Raw genomic sequence first — 23,057 nt, 5'->3', positions numbered from 1 at the left:
TGATACAGGTGAAAGATGTCAGCTTATTGCTTTTTATTTATAGACCTGCATAGATGTGTGTAGTGCTTTGTCATATAAAAATTAAATTGGTGCAGATTGCTCAAAGAGGAGAGATGGGAAATCAGAATTGCTATGAAGAGAGTATTAGAATGAACTAAATTATTGTGGAATAGGAACTGCTTTATCCTCTAGTCATCACAATAAAAATGCAATGAATTATTCTGAAGAAGTATCCAGTGTCTTGCTAATAAGGCCTAAGGTGTCACTATACAATGTAGGGGTGCTCAGACAGGAATTAGCAATAAGTAGACAACTGTTGAGAAAAAAAAAAAAGGTGCAAGATTAGAAAATACATAATAGCAAAAGCCATGTACAGAGATATCCAAAGAAGAGGTCTGATATCCTAAGCAGAAATTATTTCCTAAAAGGATGTCTTCTCAAAGACTAACCTTTTCTACAAACTACAGAAAAGATAGAACACAAACAGAACTTCTTGTGAAGTGCAAAAGAAGCATCACTTATTTTCTGCTCCCAAAATACACTGTATAGGTATCAGAATCCAGAAATGTTGTCTCAGAATACAACTTTCATACTTGCACACACTTAATTGTTCTGAGTGATGCAAGACTATTTTATTTACTTCATTAATACCTGAATTCTACAAGGGAATTGAATGTTGTAAGGACTCAAAGATTCAAGAGGGATTGAAAGGACTGACTGAGAGATAAATCTAGAATAATGCACATCTAGCAGAGTTTCTCACATTCAGACCCAAAAATGGGAGTGCATTGTAATAGTTATGACTACCCAACCAGCAAGTGCTATTTGAGTTGCCACCCCCTATGATCTATTGTAGAAAGGAAGTATGTCCTGTGAAGATTGAAGTAACAGAATAAATCTGACAATTTTCTGTGAATTATAGCACCACTACTTTTTTACTTTGTTTTCTGTAAAATGAGCACAAGGCTTGTGTGAGTGTAATGGATACATGTATTGTACTTCATGTAGAAATTCTTATTCATATTGTATAAACCACTAGCAATGAAGTTAACGAGCCTTCTCAGTTCATTACAGATAAAAATACTAAGTTTCCACCTTCAATGTGAAATGAATGAACTATACACTAGCTGTGTAAACAACTTTTGAATTTAATGTCTCCTACCGCAGAAGCAGCAACAGCAATTTCTTTTCATACCTTTGAGATGTATAAAGACAGGCAGCAAACAGTAACTCTTTAAAAACTCCCGAAACTGCTTTTAATTACTTTATAAATTTTTTTAAATGAAGATTTAAGACAGTAACACAGCTATTAACAGAGACTATTTTTACTTTCAGCACTGTAAAGCAACAGTGATTTATTTGTACGTGATGGGGGATGAGTGTTATTTACAACTCTTAAGGGATTCTGAATTCTGGAAGTCTCTGATTCAGTTTCACAAAGCAGCAAAATTTAGATTGGATGCATAAGAGAATAAGAACTTGTTGGAAAACAGACAACTTGAGTACATTTCTAATGAGAACAGTTTCAGCTGACAGAAAGAATAAAATATATTTTCCTGAAGGACAAGGAGTTAATTTTACCCATTTCTCTTCTTTTATAATCATAAAGGAAAAGAAAAATACTTTAAGATCATGAAGTCCAACCATTAACCTAATACTGTGAAGTCCACCACTAAACCTTGTCCTTAAGTGCCACATCTACACATCTTTTAATACCTCCATGGATGGTGACTCAACCACTTCATTGGGCAGCCTGTTCCAGTGCTGGATAACCCTTTCTGTGAAGAAATTTTTCCTAATATCCAACCTAAACCTCCCCTGGCACAACTTGAGGCTATTTCTTCTTTCAAACAGCACTGACTAAATGCAAATTCTGATGCTCTGCACGGCGCATCCTCCACATAACAAAAAAAGTATCAAACACTTCCCATTTGCTGCTGTCATTTAACATAAAAATTTATGAAGGGTCTCTGTGAATAGCTGACTAGATCACATTTACATGGAAAACTCGGTCTGCATGGGCTACGTAGGACTGAATTAATGAACATACTATTGCTTCATATACTAAATGTCTGTCACTAAATGATAATCTGCAAATGCAGAAGCAGGGACTGGGAGATGCAGGGACTGGCTGCAGCCACTGATGGCTCCCTCCACTGCAGTCTCAAGAAGCTAATCTTGCTCAGTTCAGAGGGCTTCATCCACGTTCCTGGGAATGACTCAGGACATGAGCAACAAGACAGCATGTGTCCACATTTAGGGTTTTATTTCTGCTCTGTCCTAATTTCCTTCCCGGAAATGCTGTGCTTGTAAAAGGCATAGTGTGACACCCTAAGAGATTGTGTCTTCTCTGCACAGACAGACACGGTCTGGGTGACAGCAAAGAAGCAAAAGCTTCCCTGGGGCATACACTAGGATTATCAGCAAGGGAGAACTACTTCTGGATTAAAGCTTTGGCCCACTGTCATCCATGGCAAAACTCCCACTGAAGTCAGGGCAGCCCAGATTTCATGGGTGTTGCAGTGGTTTTGACTCCCTGCCTGTTCTGCCTTGGACTTCCAGCCAGCACATTAAGGATCTTAATGGTGCCAGAAGCTTTTGTGTTATGAACTGCAGCAGAAGTCCTGAAGCCCTTCATATAAACAACCAAATACTCATCAGCTATTTAAGAAAAACTGTAGGGGATTCAAACCTGCATCCACAAGTATGATGTTTCACTTTGCACACCATGCTAAAACAAACCTTATCCTGTTTAAGTGCTTCATTTTTTTCTTTTTATAAAAGTGCTACAGCAGAGAATTCGTGTTTTGATTGAACACAGGGCAGGCAGCAAGCTAAATTATGTACTCAATACAATTCTCATGCAATAATGATGAAATAAGTGTAAAATGACTGTAACAAAAGCAGACAGTTTATAAAGTAATATCTCCTCTAAATTCCATATGTGTAGGCAAAATAGAGAAAATGGAAATGCATTAAAAAGAGATGAAATTATAGATCATACTGGTCAAAAGTTTTAATGAGACTGTAAAATCTTTTGATAAGCCTCTTTTTAAAATATATGCGGCCTTTTTCACTGTATATAAAACAGATAGAAACTTAGCAAGTGTCAGGAACATAATTAGAAGTCAAGCTGGCATGGAATTACAGTACTCAGCAAACACAAGAAGCTGGTTCTGAGTCCCTGACCTGTGATAAGTTCTGCTGACTTCAGCACAAAGCAAAAATAACTCAAATAATTGTAGGCTGCAGAACTAAACCTTGGTCATTATTTAATGTAAACACAGTAGAGCTTCAGTTTATGAGGGTGGCATGAACTTTGCAATAAACAGCTATTTAAAAAGATCAAAATTCTGCTGCTACTAACTGAAGAAGCAACCACTTCATCTCAGACAGCATACAGATGCCCCACTTATAATCTACAGCAGTCATGACAAAACAAATGGATATTTATAGTTGGATTTATTAGCCATATACAGACAAACACATACCCAATATGCTATTAGATTAGTTTAGATTAACTTAAGATATTCGGGGTTTTTTCCTGAGTCCATATGTTAACATAAAACATTTCAGAAAGGTTTTAAGTTTAGAATTGGGTGTATTTAGAATTCCATGCAGCTTTTCAAGAAAAAAATTTGCTTAAAAGGGCTTCAATTCAAGAAGTTGTAGGAATAAAATTTCTCCTGAAATACATGACATTTCCAAATGGAAATGCGACCAGAATAAAGCAAAATTTGAGATTCAATTCTAGGATTACAGAACCGGCTACAGAAAGTAAGAACATATAAGTTTAAGCATGGCTGGTGGTTTCTAGTTCTTCATCATCAACAGTTCAGTCGTTCGCTTGAAGTACAGTAATTACGATAGTAGTCATAACTGTTTTCTGTTTGCTTAAAAGTATTAATGCTGAAGCTTACTGAACTACTCTGGCTTGATTAAATGCATGGCAAAAATCAAGCACTGGCCTACTTTCTAATGCAAGGGCATACAAGGGCATGTGATCCTGCACCTTTCCTTTTGGATGGAGTCAAAGGAATAAGGTCATACAAATAAGGTCATCTGTGAAAGATAGCTGGCATAAAACCAGTCATACACCAGACATCATCCTTTGCAGCAATAAATTCTTTAGTGAGCTGGATGTCTGGGGGAGAAAAAAGGGATGTGGAAAATGAATGTGCCTTAAACATGATCTTCATCGTTCTGATGAGTTATTTAGTTATACATCCCTCTCCTATTGCTAAGTAGGAGGATATATCATGATAGCCATTCTGCAAAACATTCATCATCAGAAAATCAGCTTCCTCATACAAACTTCTCTGCTTAACACCTTCTTATTTGTGTATGTACCCAGTATTTTGTACTTGTAGGAGATTTTATATATATATATAAATTTTAAAAGGGAAAACAACATAACCTATTATACTGCTAATATGGTTGTCAAGAGGGAGAAGAAGGTATTGTCAGAAATTCAGAACTGGATATTTTAAAAATTATCTTGTTTACAGATGATTCTATAATAAACACATACAGACAAGACGGTGCTTTGGTTCTTGTTTCTACCACTCAAAATTATTAACACTTGATTGTTAGAGCTAAATATTAAAAAAAGTATCTTCAGACTCCCTCCCCATCCTATTTCTTCTTCAGTGTTCTTGAAGTCATTTTGGATACTGCTCCTATTTTTCCCTCTTCACCCAAAACACTTGACGTACCATGTTTCCTGATTAATCACTGCAATTTTTTATGTGACTATTTAGTGAGAGATTAAAAACAAACAAACAAACAAACAAACAAAAAAACCAAACAACACAAAAAAAAGCTGTGGAGGATCATGGAATCAGTCTGGAACAAAAGAGGCCAGACTGGTGTTATCTTCAGAAAACTTTTCTCTTCTTAGTCCCAATCCTTTTACACTTGCACTGTCTCTGATTTTTGGAGGTTTATTGCTATGTACTCATTTGTTTTTTACTATGCTATATATAATAATCACTGTTCTCTCCACATTTTAAGTTTCTTTATACCTTAATTTACAGTTTTCCTCATCATATTCTTGTTTGTCTGTGTTTATTTTTCATGGTATGTCCAAACCATCTCCTCTCAGCTTGTCCATACATTCACTCAAGCCCATGCCAAGTGATCTAAACTGGCTTTAGCTGTGACTTGAAAATTTTAAAACTTGCCTCAAGCCTTTATACCTCCATCTTTCCCCTCACAAAAAGAGTTTGCAATTCCAATAATTTCAACAAGAAGAACCAGTGTCAGGAGAATAACTGCTTGCCAGGGGCCTTTTTTAATTTTTAAAGTATTTTGGAATAAGTAAGAGTAGTAAGCAAGAATCCCAAAGATACAACAGAAACAGTGTTAACAACCACCAATACATTGAGATTTAAGTTTCATTTTTAATCTACTACTTAACAGTGAGACAGCAAAGCAGAACCACACTGAAGTAATTTATTTGAAAGGTTTTTCATTATCTGAAAATTTGATACTGGCATCTTAAGTGTAAGATTCTAATTTTATATACAGAATGGAATCTGCTGTTTTGGTGAACTTACTAACTAGTCCATTAGACTAATCCATATATATTGCATATACATAGAGAACAGAATTCATTGGTTTCAACTGGCAGATTAGATGATGCTCAACTCATTTGCAAATGATTGGATGTCTGACAAAAATACAGGAAGAAACAACTCTGTGGTAAGAGTAATTTCCTATATGGGAATCTTGCTGGACAGTCAGCTCTTGACAGATGCTCCAAAAGCAGCAAATACACTGGGCATTTATTCCCATTTGTACTTTTAAGAAGATTGTGACCTTTCTTTTGACATGTATTCCCCACGGCTCTTCCACAGTCATCTTATGTTACCCTAATAAGCCACTGCCTACGGTCTCCTGCTCTGAGAACAGTACAACCAGACCCACAGGGATGATAGCTCAAGGAAACACTTAAATTAGTGTACCAGCTTTTGTAGTGGGTAAAAAACAAGACCAAGCACTTGAGCTTTGACCACTTTAGAGAGTTTTCCTCTTTGCTGCAACTTAGATTAGTGTTGTTAGTCCTTGAGTAACCAGCCTTCGGCGTGTAACAGCTCAGGGCTGCCAGGAGATCTTTAACCAAGAGCCCTCTTCTCTGCAGTGCATACACATTCTTTGTTTCTACACATCAGGGCAAGAAGCCCCCATTTTTGTCATCAGCAAGAGTGTCATGCAAGATTGCTGTCTTTTCTAAAAGCATTCCTCCAGGGAATTAAAAGTGATCAGACAGTTTGAGAAAGGGCAATCTTAGCCTGCACTGAATACAAATCAAATAAATAAATGAAATTGTACATCACTTAAACTTACTGCTGAGAAGTATTGACAGCAGCATGGCCTTTTCCTTTTCCCTGGACTCTTCAAGTCTAACTTATATAGTTAGACTGCTCTTCCCTACTAGTATCCAAAATGCTCCTGACACTACATGCTGCAAGATTTCAATGGGCTGAAGGGTCATCTATTAAGGCGGACTTAGTAGTGATATTACATTTAATAGGGATTTAAGAGTCACTACTTTGTGTGTTGCAGGCTTGTTTGTTTTCCAAAGAATTATAGCAGCAAATAGTAAGTTCCAATCTCAGTTTAATTTCTAAATCAATTCTATGCTTTTAAAATTATTAAGTTATAATTACTTTCCATTACTTTAATTACTTTAAACTATAAAAATCAGAAACAGTTTCTCACTCTTTTGACCTTGGTCAAGATTTTAAATGGTCTCTTTCAGATCAATGGTTTAAGAATGCTGTGAAGTTTACAGTTACTTCTCCTACCTGCTTCAAGAAAATACTTCACATTTCTTTTATTCCAAACTCAGATTGGAAAAGGAGTGATTGGTTGGGGAGCAGAAGCAGCTCAGTTACTGTGGACAGGCAGAATTTTGTAAGAAGCCCCAGTGAAACAAAATAACGACAACAGTTATAATTGTATTTAAAAACTAGTATATTTGCATTTGCATAAATAGAACCCTTCTGAAAATGGATTCAGATTGCTAATATTTCCTAGCTGAAGGAAACTGAGTGATGACTTCTCTTCCACTTCAGTTATGAAACCAAGGGAAACCATTTTGTTTCCTTTTTATCCCATCACACCCCTCCTGAACTGTTTGCCTGATTTATAGGCTACATCCTCATCCAACAGAGATTTCCTTAAAGGTAGGAGGAGAAGATGATGTATTTTGAACAGGATTTGTTGATGGCTGAAGACTGTAACCCAGCCTCTAGCAGTGACAATAGCCAGCACTACAGTGCTCACCTTGAATGAGACAGTATTGGGGAGGTATCTCCAAACACCTGACAAAGGTAAATACTTGTGTTTGCCACATTGTGCTCTAAATTGCATTTAATAGATTGTGAGACAGAGTCTAACCAATCTTTTTACATATGACAACACCATATTTGGTTTATTACAAAAGTAGTCAGTCTAACCACTAAATTTTTTTTTAATTAGAAAATTATTCAGAAAAAAAAAATCAAGAAAACTGTAGATTTTTAATTCAAACTATTCTTAGACAAATTTTAAAGGACCTGTGATAAAATCTGACCAAAAAAAGAAACCAATTCCAAGGTATTCAAGTCACAGACTTTTTCCTACTTTTGCCTTTGCTGCACCAAAATACAGTGGCAATTCATGCAGTACCTCTAAGCATAAAACTTCCTGATATAAAGTCAACAAGAAAGAGAGCAATTACATATTCTGACCTGTGTTTCTTCGTTTCTCAAATATTCTTAATACTAGGGTGATTTCTATTTGCATTCTACAGTTTTGCAAGTCCACTAATTGCAATTCTAAAATGAATGTAAATTGTCTTGATGAGCACCATCCAATTTCTAATGGACAGGTGTTCACATAAAAATTCAACAGTATCAGCAACAAGCTAGCAGTAACTGGTGGGCTGAGGGGTATAAGAAATTATTTGGCTCACAGCTGAACTTCCTATTTAACCACAGGGATGATCAAATTAAGTCAAGGTCAAGTATGTGACAGAGCAGCTGTGCCATGCAGCAAATGAGGACTACTGGTGTGTGTGTATATATATATATATATATATAGCAATACTGTTTTGATTTTCTAACCCACCATTCATGTCTTGCAATTCAGAGCTGCTGCAGGAGAGAGAAAGTGGCCTCCTGCACTCTCAGCCTTTGAGTTCTACAGGTTCAGCTCCTTCGCAGGCTGCCTGAAGCCTTCACGGTGGAGCAGCCTCTTAGCACTCACTACATCACTTCAGTAGCCTAACTCTTGTCTACAAGGAAAATTTTACAGCTGTCCAACACAGCAACTGCTAACCAACAAACCTTCCCCCCACTGAAAGAGAGATGTTTAAATCTCCCTAACAGAATGAAAGGACTGGACCTGGGGTGATGTTCTCGCCCACAGAAAACTTTATTCTCAGATGTCGCTCATCTAGAGCTCCTATTAATTACTACAAACAGATGCTTTCAACATGGAGTAGTTTGGGGACCTGTAATGCTTTGGCTTAATAATCTTGACTTTCCTGTTTCAGTAAATGAAAATAAATTGATTTACAACAGTTAATTCACAGGTACTGAAAACAGTGGCTGTAATTTTTTTGATACCCATCTGTCCTCCTCTTACTCCATCTGTTTCCTTCACTCATTGCACTGGAATCCAGCTTCACAAAATGAAACCCAAGCTCTTTCATGTAGCACAGTGTAAGTTACCTAGTTACCCAGCTGAAAGACATTTTCAAAATAAATCACCCTTCTACTCTGCAGAAGGCAACAGACACAGATTTTTTGGTTAATATGTGTCTGAGCAATCTTTCTTTCCACAAAATATAAACTGTCAGTAAATTTCTTCTGATTTCAGATGGTGCATTTCAAAATAATACCATAACGGCTCACCATTTTAATCAATTATTGAGTACACCTTGGGGATTTTCCACCAAGTCCACTTAATGCTGCTTTTAAAATGGTAAGTACCTATTTAACTGTATGATTTATAGACTGGGTGAGATCTTTATAGCTAATATAACATATAAATGCAACAATTATGTGATTTAATTGGATTATATAGCCTTTATTAAACTGTGTTGACTGACTTTTTTTAATCTTCAACAATTCTTTGGCCTGTTAATGATTAAAGATTTGGATTTGACTCTTTACACTAAATGTAAGTGTTTAACAGGAAAAGAAAATCCAAGAAATCCCTCCTCTCTTACAATCCAAAATGGAAGATACAATATAAAGGCTGAAAATAATTATTTGAGAAATTTTGAATAGCACAAATAAAAAAGCCACTACTAAACCCCATGTGTTTTATGGGATACTATAAACAAAGGATATTTCCATTATTATCTAATCTTTAAGGCAGTGTGGTAAGTGAGGTCATTCAAAGGTCAACAAGGGGGGTTGCTGTTGCTCTATAAAAGGGCTCACACTTTAAATGTAAGTATGTCAGTGTTCATGGTGCCTTTAACTTTTACACTAATGGTATCTAGAATACCTACATGCCTTTGGTTTATGCATTTACCACTTCATTATTGGCATCACATTAAAAGGGAATAGTTACAATTTATTTGTGCTACAAAGGTCTTTTAACTGATATTGAATTTACACAGAATAGAATAATCAAGAACACTAGCATACAGAATACAGTTTACAGGAACATGCAATTAAACACCCAACTTTGTGATTAGGATCATAGTAACTCTACTTATCACTTCAGGTTTTTTTAATTCAACACATTATTTTACCGAAATTTCAGTAGCATAACTGCCTGAAAGAATTTTATTTAGTCAAAAGCTGTCTCTCTCTTGCGACATAGAAGTGTTTATAATATAAGGGAACTTAGAAATGTGTAGTGAGAACTTAAGTTAGAAATAAAATATTTTTCCAAGATGAAAACAGAAACAAGCCCTGGTAATAGCACTTTGTAAAATAGAACTTTCATATTACAGATCCATTATTTAGTATTTGCCATCATTTAGGCAGCTAAAAAAATGAGGATTGCCATTCTTTTAATCTTTATGAGTATTTGAATACATATAAGCCCATTTTTCCTTTCTATGGCCGAGTTTGAAGCACTTACAAATGAAAGCAAAAAACAAATGGATGGCATTAATCATACAGAAAAAAATAAGAGTCTATATGCCTCCTGTAGTCCTTTAAAAAGCATTAATATTTGCATAAAGCTAAAGCAAGAAAACTCTTACATGCAAAAACATGTATCTTTTAGACATCTGCTAGCTACTTACCTTGATCTGCTCTATAAATAGAAACTAATTTTGGAGAGACTAAAACCAAGACAATGCCCTAGGAAATAAGGGGCAGTCTTTTAAAGTATACTCAAAATGGTGTGAGTAAATCTGTATCATACAGATACATATTTAACACATTAATCTTTTTGGTCTAATCTTTCTCCTTTTACAAGCAATAGTTAAAGTTTCACTAACTCCATTAAAGGCAGAATCAGTGTTGGTGCATTCTTTCACTAGTAATATTTCCTACCCTGCAAAGTATCAATATTAACTGTGAATGGCAGAACTGTAAAGACTCTAGTGAAAAAAAGTATTCAGACCTGTAAATTAATGCCTGAGCTCTGACTTTCAAGTGAAGACAGAGATCAGCAAGTCAGCTGCTGCTCATATTGCTTTCTTTTTCATGATCAATAAAACAGAGGCTTGGGGAGTGCTTAGTAACCTAATCCATTCCTTTCCAGGAATTTGATATAAGTTTTCTTTTAACATATATTTATAAAAAAAGCAGGAGAATAAAGTTAACTTCAGAAACAAGCATGATCCAAGGCTATAATTCAAACCTCAACGCTGACACAGTATAGGGGTCAGCAGTGAGGTTGAAATTTCAAATTGATATGCTGAGTCAATTCCATCAAGGTGGGTGTAAGGGCTTCTCAGTTTCAAAGGGTAGCTCAGCTGCTGGTTTTGGACAGTCATGTTTCACAGACTTACTGCAGAATTGCATATCAAGCAGTTTCTTGGAGCAAATAGCAACATCTTTGTATGTTGGCAAAAGGAGGCTGATGAAGGACAAAATAGAAGGCACTTCAGCCACTCAGAGCTGGAGAGCATCATTAGAGAGACTGAAATGGACCTGGGTCGGGAAAGTTATTTTCCTTGGGAAAGGACAGGAAGAGGTGCCACTAAAGTCAGCCAAGTTAAAAGCTGCATGCTGGATTTCACAAAGTTAAGCACAACTGTGTCCTTTATTTTTAGACATCTGCACTAAAGGAAGGGAGATTAAGAAGCCTGAAATGATTATCCTTCACAAGCAAAGTCACTTAGAAATCTGATCTGTATGATTGCAGACACTTGTAAACATTGATTCACCAGGATACAGCACTGAGCTATAATTCACATAGTTTTAGCACCACACAGCAAGCCGGCAGTCAAAAAATGTGTCCCATTAGAACAGTGTACAAACTGACAATTTGCTATGCTGCTTTACAAAATCAAAATGGGAGGAAATATCTTTAGGTTTGCCTCAACCTACCATCTGCCTACAGAAAAAGGCAAAATGCATTAATTTACATATAACATTTTGCCAGCCAAGTAGCAGCAATCCCTTCACCTAAAAAGGGACTATTCTATATCCCTTCAGTCTTGGCATATACATTTTCTGTGACAAAAATAAACCAAAGCAACTGACTATTTATCAGTGTGCAAAAAAGCACAGCCTAGGATGGAATACACAACCCAGTGTCCACGCTCCCTGTTTGCTATATACTGCTACCCTGACATGCAGAATATTTGCACAAATATAGGGATCCCTCAATGGCACAGGAGGCAGCACTTGCAGCCTAGACCAGCCCTAGTCTGTGCCTTCAGAAACCTATTTCACACCAGCTGGATGTTAACCTAAATAGCATTTACCTGAGTTTCAAATAAATTACACACTCTGTCGTAACTTCCTGATTCAGAGCAGAACAGCACAATCACTTCAGTCTATCCTAAAGCGAGGGCAAAATTAATTGTGTAAGGAAGTCTAAGTGGATGCGCTGGGAATGCTAAGTGAGGAACACAGATAATCATTTAAAGAAAAAGCAGTTAGATCACAGAGAATGCATTTAGGTAGTTACAGCCCCAATTATTTAATTTCCAGCTACTCAAGACTATGAGACCACAACCTGAAAATTTATTCAATTACTTTTGGTTTGTAGACAGGTGCTGAACTACAGGATTTTATTTTTCTATGGTTAACAGATCAGAATATGCTTTTCATTCATACTTGATTTTTAGATTTTACTGTTAATGCAGAAAATCTGCATAATACTGAAAGCTAAAGAGGCAGTGTCAAATAAATGGAACTTAACATCAAAATAGCAGGGCCTATTGCAGTTTTTGGTATCTTTTTATATTTAATTACCTGAAAACTTCAGAATTTCAATTCACTGACAAATAACATATTCATTAACACAAAATTATGATTGTCTGTGGTGTTTCATATTCTTCTAGAAGGCTGACTTCAGAAACATAGAAACTTTGGAGGGGGAGGTGCCAAGAAGGAAACAAACTGAAAAAACCTTAGCTTACCTCACCTCACCTCACCAAAAGCAAAATTCCCTGTTCAAATTCAAACTGAATGGCATATTGGAGGCAAGAATACAACAAGGATTACATAAAGCAAATTGTGTGAATGATGACTTGAGGAACATGGCAAAGAAAAAGGAGAATCCTCAAGGCTGGAGACACAAATAAACCAAATATCTGCATTAATTCAAACAAAACATGGAAAATGTTGACAGTGTGTTTACATAGCCTCTTGAAAGACAGGCAAATAAATAGGATCTATCAATCATCAGAGGGATATGCCTTTTTCTTTTCTGCCCACCTTCTGCATCATCAAGTTCAGCGTTATCAGTAGGACATATTTTACCTTCTGAAACAAAGTTAAGCACAGCAGCCCTGATGCCGTGAGCATGGCAATATTTCTCAGCTGTGCCTGGTCTCTCTGCTACTGAATAATCTATTGCAATCAATGTATTAAAGAACAAACCCAATACAGTTTTCATGATGGCAACCTGAGGAGCTATACTAAAATTGCAGTTAATTATGTATGTATATGTAGGGTTTAGGTCTGGCATGAAATTGCTCTTTAGTTTGCTAGGCAGACAAAAACAAACTGCACTCACATTGCAAAGCAAAGAGGTGAAATTTCACTTTACTCATATCTCATAGAAAGAAACAGCTTTTCCTTGTTTTTCTTGTACATGGGTTTAAATGACACTGATATCCATCCATACAGAAATGAGCACTGAATGCTGTCATGTTACAGGAGAACTGCAGCAGTGTGCAAGAAACATATATAGGCCCAGTCCTGCATAATGTCAAGCTTGCATATTCCTCCATGATAATCCCTGGATGTACAAGGAAATTCACCATGCTAATGGTCACTCGATTATTTTCTTTACTGTACCAAAGCACTTGTAGCTAAGGCACAACTTTTCGGTAGCTCACGCAGGAGCTTTTGTTCTCTTCTGGTCAGGCTAGTACAGCCGTCTATTTTCTATTTATTGGATTAATTCTTTGCCTGTTGACTTTCTCCCTTCCTTTCATACCCTGTAAAAGGTTTTGGCTGGGACAGAGCTAGTTGTCTTCATAGCAGTTTGTATGGTGCTGTGTTTTGAACTTGTGGCCAGAACAGTGTTATCAGCATCAAGGCCACCTCTTTCTGATGCCACCCTACCACTGAGTAAGCTGAGGGTGCTCGAGGAGTTGGGAGGGGACACAGCCAGGAGAACTAACCCCAAATGACGAGCAGAATATCCCCCACACACCACATTACATCAAGCTGATCAATAAAGCTGGGGGAAAGAAAGGGGAAAGAGGGATGGTCTGAGTAACAGTGTTTGTCTTCCCAAGTAACTGTTATGCACAGTGACTCCCTACTCTCCTTGAAATGGATAAATCGCTGCCTACCAGGGTTAACCCACAACTGACACAAAATACTCAGTTATTAGATTTAGTAGCAAAATAGCTATATATGCCTCTATTGTCCTTTTTGCACATCTTTTTTCTTCACTTATTGATAGAAAATTGAATGCATTTAGTACGAGCTAGAACTGAAAAAATGCAAATGTCAGGCTTCTGTAAGGTCACAAAATACTTGTGTTTAGCTCCAGCAAGTTTGTGTAGAGAAAAAGTACAGTCCAGACCTCTTCCATTCATGGTATCATGTATGTATTTTCATTTACACTGCTGCCTCCATTTCACTGCTACAGACCATGTCTATAGCCAGAAATATTAATTGTGCTTATTTTATCCGTTACAATAAAAAGGACAAAAACCACACAAAAAGATATGCACAGAAGCAGATAACTCTTCCTTTCAATCATGTCCTAAAAGACATCAGCTAATCCACTGCATTGATAAAACAAGAATGGTTTAGACTCACATATATGATAAAAATCATCTCAAATATATTTCATATGCAGAACAAACTCAAATTAAAAAATAAATTACAGTACGTATTTTGACACAGAAGTACAATGGTTAGAATTGCATAAGCCTAACTAGGTCTGAACTCCCACCAATTTTCATATGAAGTTGTGGAGTTTTGTACTTTTGTCTCTGAAAATATATATATACACCCATGTTAAATAAGGTATTTTGCAAAATGTTTTTTGATTCTCTAATTTCATTTTCTTAAGACTGTGCTAATTTCATGAAAATATGCACAAAGATAAATTTATTCCATTCTTGAACTTAATCAGTTAACATTAAGTGCCCTATTAGTGAATAACAAACATTTTGCGTAGACCAAAACCCATTTTTCTGTTAGAATTGCATTAGAGACATAATGTTAGATTTTGCTAATACATCAAGAGTTAAGCTCAGGGAAAGATCAAGAACGTATTATCGATTGCAAAATTAAAATATTTTTCCACATTTTCGTTAAGCCAATATAAGACCTCTGGAATTTATCTGTGCAGATGGTCAGCCTGTCTTCTATAACAACATAATTTTGCAGAGAAGAATCATTCGATGAACGATTAAAACACTGAAGCAAAAAGTCATTAAGTGAGAGGTAGCAAATGTTTTGTGCTTCTGTCAATTTGTTTTTTCTCCAGCAGTAAAAAAAACACTTTACAAAACAAATTTAAATCTCTGGAGAGTAAAATATACTAGTAAAAAAACCCCCAAACAATCCTGTGGATGTAAAATAATACTATACAGGCATGACTTCTTCAGAGGTAAAGCAGGCAAGCTGACTAGATGACATATCTGGTACAATGTCAGTGTAGAAATAAATTTAAGAAAAACCCAACTCTAATTCACCATTTAAGCTACATCCCAGCTTGAAAACTGCTGGCAGACATGAGCACTTTGCCTCTGAAGCTGATGAAGTGGACTTCAAATACAAGAAAAGTATGACATTATTAGGAAGTCTAGTGTTTCTTTCTAATTGGTAGCTCTTGAGTTTTGTTCTTAGCAATTCTAGCTCATTTTTAGGTTCAAATGGAAAGAAAAACCTGCCTTTTCAAAACTTTAGTCCTGTAGGAACACCAATGATACTTCTGAAAATGAACCTGCCTTCGAAACAACTTTGGATCTTTAAAGTGAAACACATGATGTCTGTCCTTCACGTCAGTATCTGCTCTGTTTAGGAAAAAACCAGCAGCCAGAACATTATGAACTAAGAAAGCTGTTTGCAACTTTAATAATGCACTGATACTTTGATCTTCATAATATAATAATTTGTCCATTTGTGTTTGAAGTTATAGATGAATGAATATATTAGATTTTTTTCTTTACATAGATGTGGATTATCTTGACAATCAATTCACAAAAAAAGGAAGCTTGGGACCTAAGGGATAGATTTTCAAAGCTTAATACAGGAGGTGCACTCATTAATCCTATAAATGAATAATAGGATAAGTGTATACACCACTTATAAGTGGCTTTCAAAAAGTTCCATATTTAGACTAAACTTAGGAAACAGAAGAAATAATAAAAAAAAAATACTAGTAACATGTCAAACAGTGATTATTTCTTTCTATTCATGTATAAGCTGCTCAGGAGTAGTTTTATGTCTTTGTTGGAATTACCGCTGCCGGGAGGTGGTAATTCCGAGGCGGATTTTATTGTTTTGGCTACTAACATAGAAAGGTTCCTGTCCTGCTGACTCTTCTATTTCTTCTTTCCATGTTATAAAAATCAGCACCCTGATACCCCCATAAAAGATACAACACAGCATAACTGTGTCCTCTACATTAAAAAGGACATACAAGTTAATTAAATATAGGATCAGCATTTCTCTAACTGCCTGCACATCTTCTGGTTGCCAAGCTACAAAATACATTCAATTTTGGGGGGGTTTCATATATGAAAACAGCTTTTGGGGAATATGTCCAAACAAATATCTGTGCATGAGCATTTTTTGTTTGCTTAGAGAACAAACTACATCACGAGGATCAAACTTATTCATCTCTCATTGGCAATGTAAATAACTCCACATGTTCAGTTGCCTGAGGATATGCCTTTCTTATCTCTTTAATCTTGACAACAGGACCATAAAACGCATCAGGTAAAGGTTGTTTTCACAGTTACTGCGCAAGGCCATCTTGTTAGGAAACCAATCAAAACCACACATGCATTCTGCACAACCTGCAAAACAGTTTCCATACAAGATTGATTTTGGCCCAAATAAAGTGACAGCAAAAAAAGATTCTGTTTAAAAAAAAAAAAAAAAAAAAAAGTCAGCTATGCATCAGCTCAGATATAAATTAGCTGACATTCCTTCCGGGTGTCTTGTGTATCCATCACACCCTGTAGAATACTTTCAGGCTGAAACATGTTGAGCCATTAACTGTTTTCGCCTAGAATAATATGCATTAGCAGTATCTGATAGAAGCCTCTGAAGAAAAATAATCGAAGCAAAAGTTGGACACATGATTAATTCTCCTTTTACTTTATCTTAGACCAAGTACTATGGTGACATCATTGCACAGGACTACTGCTGCTGTTTTTCAGCAAAGCGTGAGCATTTCTACCACCAGCAGTAAATATTCTCAAATCCAAACATGGGGACTTTACATGAAAACTAACTATTTCCTAACATACATGATAGAAATCCTATTTACAGAAAAACACTAGAAAAAATGAGAGAACATTTAAACCAATTCACCACTGACAGACAAAGGCACATTTTAGATGTAGCAGTAACTGCACATCCTTCAAGCTTTTCAACTTTAGAGATAAAAGTGCAATTGAATTTTTTAATTCTATGCAGATGATTATTTTTATTCCTGTAAAACTAGCACAAAAATTATCTAAACTGTCACAGAACTTGTTTATTACATAATTTACTGGTTTATTACATAATTTTCTATGCATTGTAAAGGGGCAAGATCATCACTTATGAGTTGTATTGACAGGTATGAAATTAATCTTAATGACAGTGTTCTGAATGTCTCCTACTATGCAAGCTCAAAGCTGAAGTCTGAAGCCTAGTTATTTTGGACAGTACAAGACAATGATACTGAAGCACACAAATAAACTAAGTTTGGATTAATGCCTGCCCAATTACACAACAATCTTTGTGAAATATCATCAAAAGATACATCCTTCACCCCTCTCCCCCCCCCCAAAAAAAAATGTGTTTAACAATTCTGTTTTTCTTCTTGGTACATCTTGGTGTAGTTCTGAATGTACAGCATATCTAGAGCACCTCTGGATGAAATAACCAAAGGCAGAACAATGAGGAACTCAGGGAGTCACCCAAGCAGAACCCTGCGTCACACTCCCACCCCGGCAGCAAAGTGACTATCCACCAGCCAGGGATGGGCACTGTCATTCACCAGTTATACCCTCAGTCTCAAGCTCCCTTTAATTAATAATTATTAGCCTTCAGAGCACAAACCTAGCTTATTCCCAGTTTGCTATGAGAGTTATGATGTTGTTGCGATCTACTCAAAGCACTGAAGCTACCAAGATGAAACGTTGGATCATATGAGGCCTTCTTGCCATGGAAATGGCTTAAGCTCATATCCCAGATCTAATGTTTCTGAAGAAAACAGAATCTGACATATTAGCTTTAAGGAGACAGATTATAACCCTAGAATTAAAACTGCATCAGGGCATGACAAGCAAGTAAGGAAAACATTTCCCACCACAGTGACTGAACACACTGAAGGTGCTGCTGAGACACCTTTGTGAGCAGGGAGATTAGGAATGGGAAGTGTTTAACATCTTTTATCTTTCTTGATTTTCCTGATTACCTTGTTATAACTTTTTTTTTTTTTGCTATTTTCTAATAATTTTAAACTTATAATGCTACTTCATGTCTCCATAGAGCCAACATTCCTGGTGTGCACAGATTATTAGTTGTTCAGAAAGGTGTTTGAAACTTTAAGGTCTGTAGAGGCTCCTTGGCTCAAATAGTTGGGTTAGTATTACACAAGTCACTAATGGAACAGTGACTCAGAATAAAAGTATTGATTAAAAATAGCTTGATAACATTGTGGTTAACCATAATGTATATGTCCTACCTCAGGGAAGCTTCTGGTAGATGCTTGGTCATGTTTACTGGAAAAGTTTTAATTTTTTATATTTAGGTATATTTCTATTTTGCAAACAGATAGGAAAAGAGATGAAGGAAATTTCTTGGTAAATCTAAAGGAAGATAAACTAAATAGAATTAAAATTCAGAGGAAGGTAATCTGCAAGTTACTTAAATGCACACTAGTCAATACTTGCAATGATAATAATAATCTTTTCATTTACTTCAGAGCTATGTCAATATTAGGTTTCATTTCACTGCACGTGTATGCAGTTAAAAATAGCAAAATATCCATGGGAGTCTTTGTACATGTTATTAGAGAAAAGGTCTTTCTTTTCATTCCATATGTAGTGTCAAGTATTAATATGAGCTCTGTATGTCATCACATAGTACATTTATCATACCTCTAGCTATATATTAGTGCATAAGTAGTTCATGCAAAGCAGATAGATCGTTCCAGGGATCAAACTTCGCCCACTGCATGTTAGGATTATGTCAGTCAAGGTGCTAAGGATCAGCCATTATCCATCTATTCTTAAAATGTAAACCATGCAGAACTTCAATGTTCTGTGCTTATTTCAGGAGGATCGTAGCGTCCAAAAGAATTAAACAGTAAGGTAAGAGGGACCAACATGCAAGTGACTGGATGTTTAGGCTACTCAATGGGCTTTAATTTTCCAAGCATTTTCTACTCTTACCAGTCATCTAAATGCACAGAGATTAGAAATTTCATTACCCAAACTGTGCTCTAATGCACCACAAAGACGTTTACTTCACTGTCAAGAAGTATTTGAGAGGTATTTGAAAAAGACTTTTAGTTGACTTAACAAGCATGACAAAGGCACGGTGAGGTTACAGGGTAGCTGGTCAAGACTGTTACATGGAGTTAGACAAAGGTCTATTCTAACATCCTTAAGAAGTCCATGAAAAGTACAGTTTGGCCTCACACACAAGCAGTAGTTGAGAACCACGACCAGCTAGAACTGGGTACTCTAGCTCAACTATAAATTGAGATTGTCAAGAGAAGTAAGTGGCATATCTGATTATAATGCATAAATGAGAAAGGAAGGAGGAGTAAAAGGCAATGGACAATTGCTAGCACTGCATAGCCAAAAGACACTGTAAACACAATAAAAATGTATATTAGAACTCTCTGGGATACAAGAAAAAAGATTAAAGTATTGTTGCACTCTTCTTCATGTGTGGGTGTCACAACCACAATAGCTGAGCACTACATTACACAAGATTCCTACTGACTTCAGCAGTTTCAGTTTGGGCAATGTTCTTTCTGGAATTTTTGTGGCATTTTTGCAATCCACTGTAAGGTTCTGAGTTACCTTTATTGTTTCTCTTCTTGGTTTTTACTTAAATAAAGCCACTTATTTAATTAAATCCAAGCATTTCAGTGGTCATTATGAATCTGTTAAGATACTGGAGTGCTGTTTTTGCTATCATTAAAAACCCAACTATTTATTTGGAATTTAAAAATAATAATTAAAAAACCCAACACAACTCAACTATGTTATCAATGTGTGTCTAATATTTCTCAGATCCTTGCAAATATGTACATACAAATTTTACTTTTTAGAGAATAATAATTCAGGATATTTCTTACAACATGCAAAGAATAAATTGGCTTCATTAGAATTGTGCTTTTCCAGTGGTGAGGCTTTTTCTCACTGGTCTGAAGTGTGTACTGTGAAGGATTATGCCAGGATAAGAGTTTGCATAAATACCTATGAGTATTTATATATATACAGCTGGGAGTTTATATAAATACTTCTGCTGAAACTGATAACCATGGACTTTTCTGGGCATCACCATAGCATCACACAACTGTCCAGTTTTGCAGAGGATTCAGAATATGTCAGAAAAACTTCTGATATGGGGAAAGCTTTGATATTAGACTAGTTCCAGGTTAATAGTTGCCTAATAGTTCACATAAATATGAAGCTACGTGTCTCTAACTACAACATTCAAAAGCCAATAATTATCTAGTCTTGTCAAAGTTAGAAAGACTGTGTTAAAAGGCGAGGAAATAGATTTTTACATCCCAGAGAGAACTTTCCATCCTAAAACCACACAACTACACCTATGACTGTATCACCATACAGTTAAAAAGGAATTGGGAAATTCTGTCATGTGACAATCATATATATGTAGTCAGGTTGAAAGAAAAGACAGCTCATGTCAGTCAAACTATGAGCAAAGTAAAACTTCTCAAGCAGGTCTTTGTGTAACCAATGCTTCTACTGAAACGTAAGAAGGGCTTGAACTTGAACTGAAAGCAAATGCATTTCAGTTCATTTCAAGTTGTAGAAGAAGCAGAGATAAAGGACATCTGTTGGGATCACTGAACCAGAAAAAGATGTCCTCAGTAATATCCCAATCTTAGAGCAACTGCAGTACTCATTGCACCATTAAACCCACATTTTAAAAGATCACTGACGATAATTAAAAGCAAAACCGAGGATCTCATTTTTTAGATGCCTGGAGCACTGTTCACTCAAGATAGTAATAACCATGGAACTCTGCAACTGAGCTGTTCTGAATTTTTCATACTAGTCACCACAAAATTAGACCAAAAGTTAGACTCTAATTTTGTAGAAGTCTCATTCACTAAAGGTTATGTATAGCTGGGAGCAGCTCAGTGTGAAATCGAACTTATGTAGAACTGGGTAAGCAACTACTGTTTATTTTGAGAAATTGAAAATCTTGTCCTAAATAAAATTCAGCCTAGCATATTTCTATTTTTTAAAAGTCACAATTCAAGCTATTACAAATGTTTAGTTCGAGCACCTATTCTTTTCATGCTGAGGACTGAATTTTAAAAATCAATACAAAAGCTCATTTTTTACTCTTAAGATGTAATTTTGAACTTAGAAACAAGAATATCCTATATGAAGAATTTTAAATCAAAGTCAAATCATTCTCAGAAAAATACACGTTGTGCACATAAATAAAACAGAACGTCTTACTGAAATATTTATTCAGAAAAAAAATTCAGTGAGATAAAAGTGATTACATTTATGGTAGCTTCACACAACATTTGTTTCTGAATAAAAGGATGGAGAGGCAATATTGTCTGGTGAGCGGTTAATGGTATTATCTTTCTATATACCCAGTCTTTATCTATACCCACTTATCTTTATTCTTAATGAATAAAAAATATTTGTAAACTTAGTTTGTCATTTTCCTAGTGCAAATATTTCAGCACTGATTCATCATTCCCCAAATTTGTCACTTTTGTTGTTTTCTATAGAACAATTGATGGACAGAAACCTCAAAATCTTAATAATCCTACTATGAACAAAGCTGTAGCATTCACAGCTTCTTAGTATTTTATAATCCCCTTCAGGTATATAACTGCTGATTATTTGACTGTAATGAAATTATGGAATGACAGATCCTTTTACAGATAATAAGAATGAATAATTCTCTGAAAAAAAGGCTTGCAACGCACTCAGACTTTGGATTTAGTAATGCTTAGCCCAAAAATAATCAACAAAAATATTAATCCATACCTAAATGTCATTGGAATGTCAGAGGAGCCTTTGTACAGCAAAAGCACAATCTGCCTTATGTATTTGAAATCCCAGGCAGGACTGAAAAAACATAACACCAGAGTTTTTCATCTTCCTGTGAAAGTGCCAGCACATTTAAAACAATCACTCATAACAGTAAATCAAATCTCTCAGTATTGCTTGTTGAAACTGACTTTCAAGATAGAGGGTGAACAAAAAAGACCTTTTAAAATAAGTTTTAGGGAATATATAAATTGTCTGAACACTGCCACGGACAATCAGTTTTAACAGCATATGCCCAACAGCCTAGTATGGTTACTTGCTGTTCTGGGAGTCTGCCAAAGGAAGAGATCCATCCAGAAATTACGAGGGGAAAAATCCTCCAGAGAAAATGGGCAACAACACATAACTAACATACATCTCTATTTTAAAGCCTTCATTCAGCATCCATCATCATAAAATCAGTGTTCCTGAAGCATCTTCATTTTAATAGAGAAATATTTTTTTAAGAGCCTGAAATTCCCTGTCTATTGACAAGCTGTACAGGATTTATCCTACTATGCAACTTTCAGAGGAGCATCTGAGAATTATTAATGACATAAGCATCATTGAAGCACTGAATGATATAAGACCACCTAAGTTTTGCAGATAGAGAAGAGCAGAGGCCATAGACCAAATCAACAGGAAACCCACAATTCACATCTCCTAAAACATAGTTTTGGCTTTTAGCAACTGTTTAGCAACTGTTTCATTGGAGGATAATATTTGTTAAAGCAGCAGCTATCTCCCTTTTTGAGACTAATATTTCTCACAGACATTGGCAACTCTGGTTACCAAAGTTCAGTTTACTATTTAATAAAGAGCTTTGGAGATGAGCTTGAGCAGTACCTGCCCAGACTCTTTCTGCTAGCAAAAAACATACAGGAATACTGAAGTGTCACTTAAAAATAACATTCGTTTCTGGACAGATGTGAAAGAGCTTACTTTCATATTAGTCCATGTAAGCCTACATAAT

At 35.9% G+C, this 23,057-nt stretch overlaps 1 protein-coding gene across 5 annotated transcripts in view; it reads left to right on the top strand.

Moving 5' to 3' along the window:
• B3GALT1 (beta-1,3-galactosyltransferase 1) overlaps positions 1 to 23,057 on the top strand; it is a 184,432-nt gene that overhangs the window by 123,606 nt on the left and 37,769 nt on the right. For all 5 annotated transcript variants that reach the window (XR_007632000.1, XM_050339329.1, XM_050339331.1 and 2 more), the window contains one exon: positions 8,869 to 8,973. The gene's annotated coding sequence lies outside the window, so the exon portion shown is untranslated. The remainder of the gene's footprint in view (positions 1 to 8,868; positions 8,974 to 23,057) is intronic.

Source organism: Myiozetetes cayanensis, unplaced genomic scaffold (assembly GCF_022539395.1).
Source record: "Myiozetetes cayanensis isolate MyiCay16 unplaced genomic scaffold, myiCay2020 scf9, whole genome shotgun sequence".
Lineage (NCBI taxonomy): Eukaryota > Metazoa > Chordata > Aves > Passeriformes > Tyrannidae > Myiozetetes > Myiozetetes cayanensis.
The sequence above is the reverse complement of the archived record's forward strand: the minus strand, read 5'-3'. Positions and strand labels throughout refer to the sequence as shown.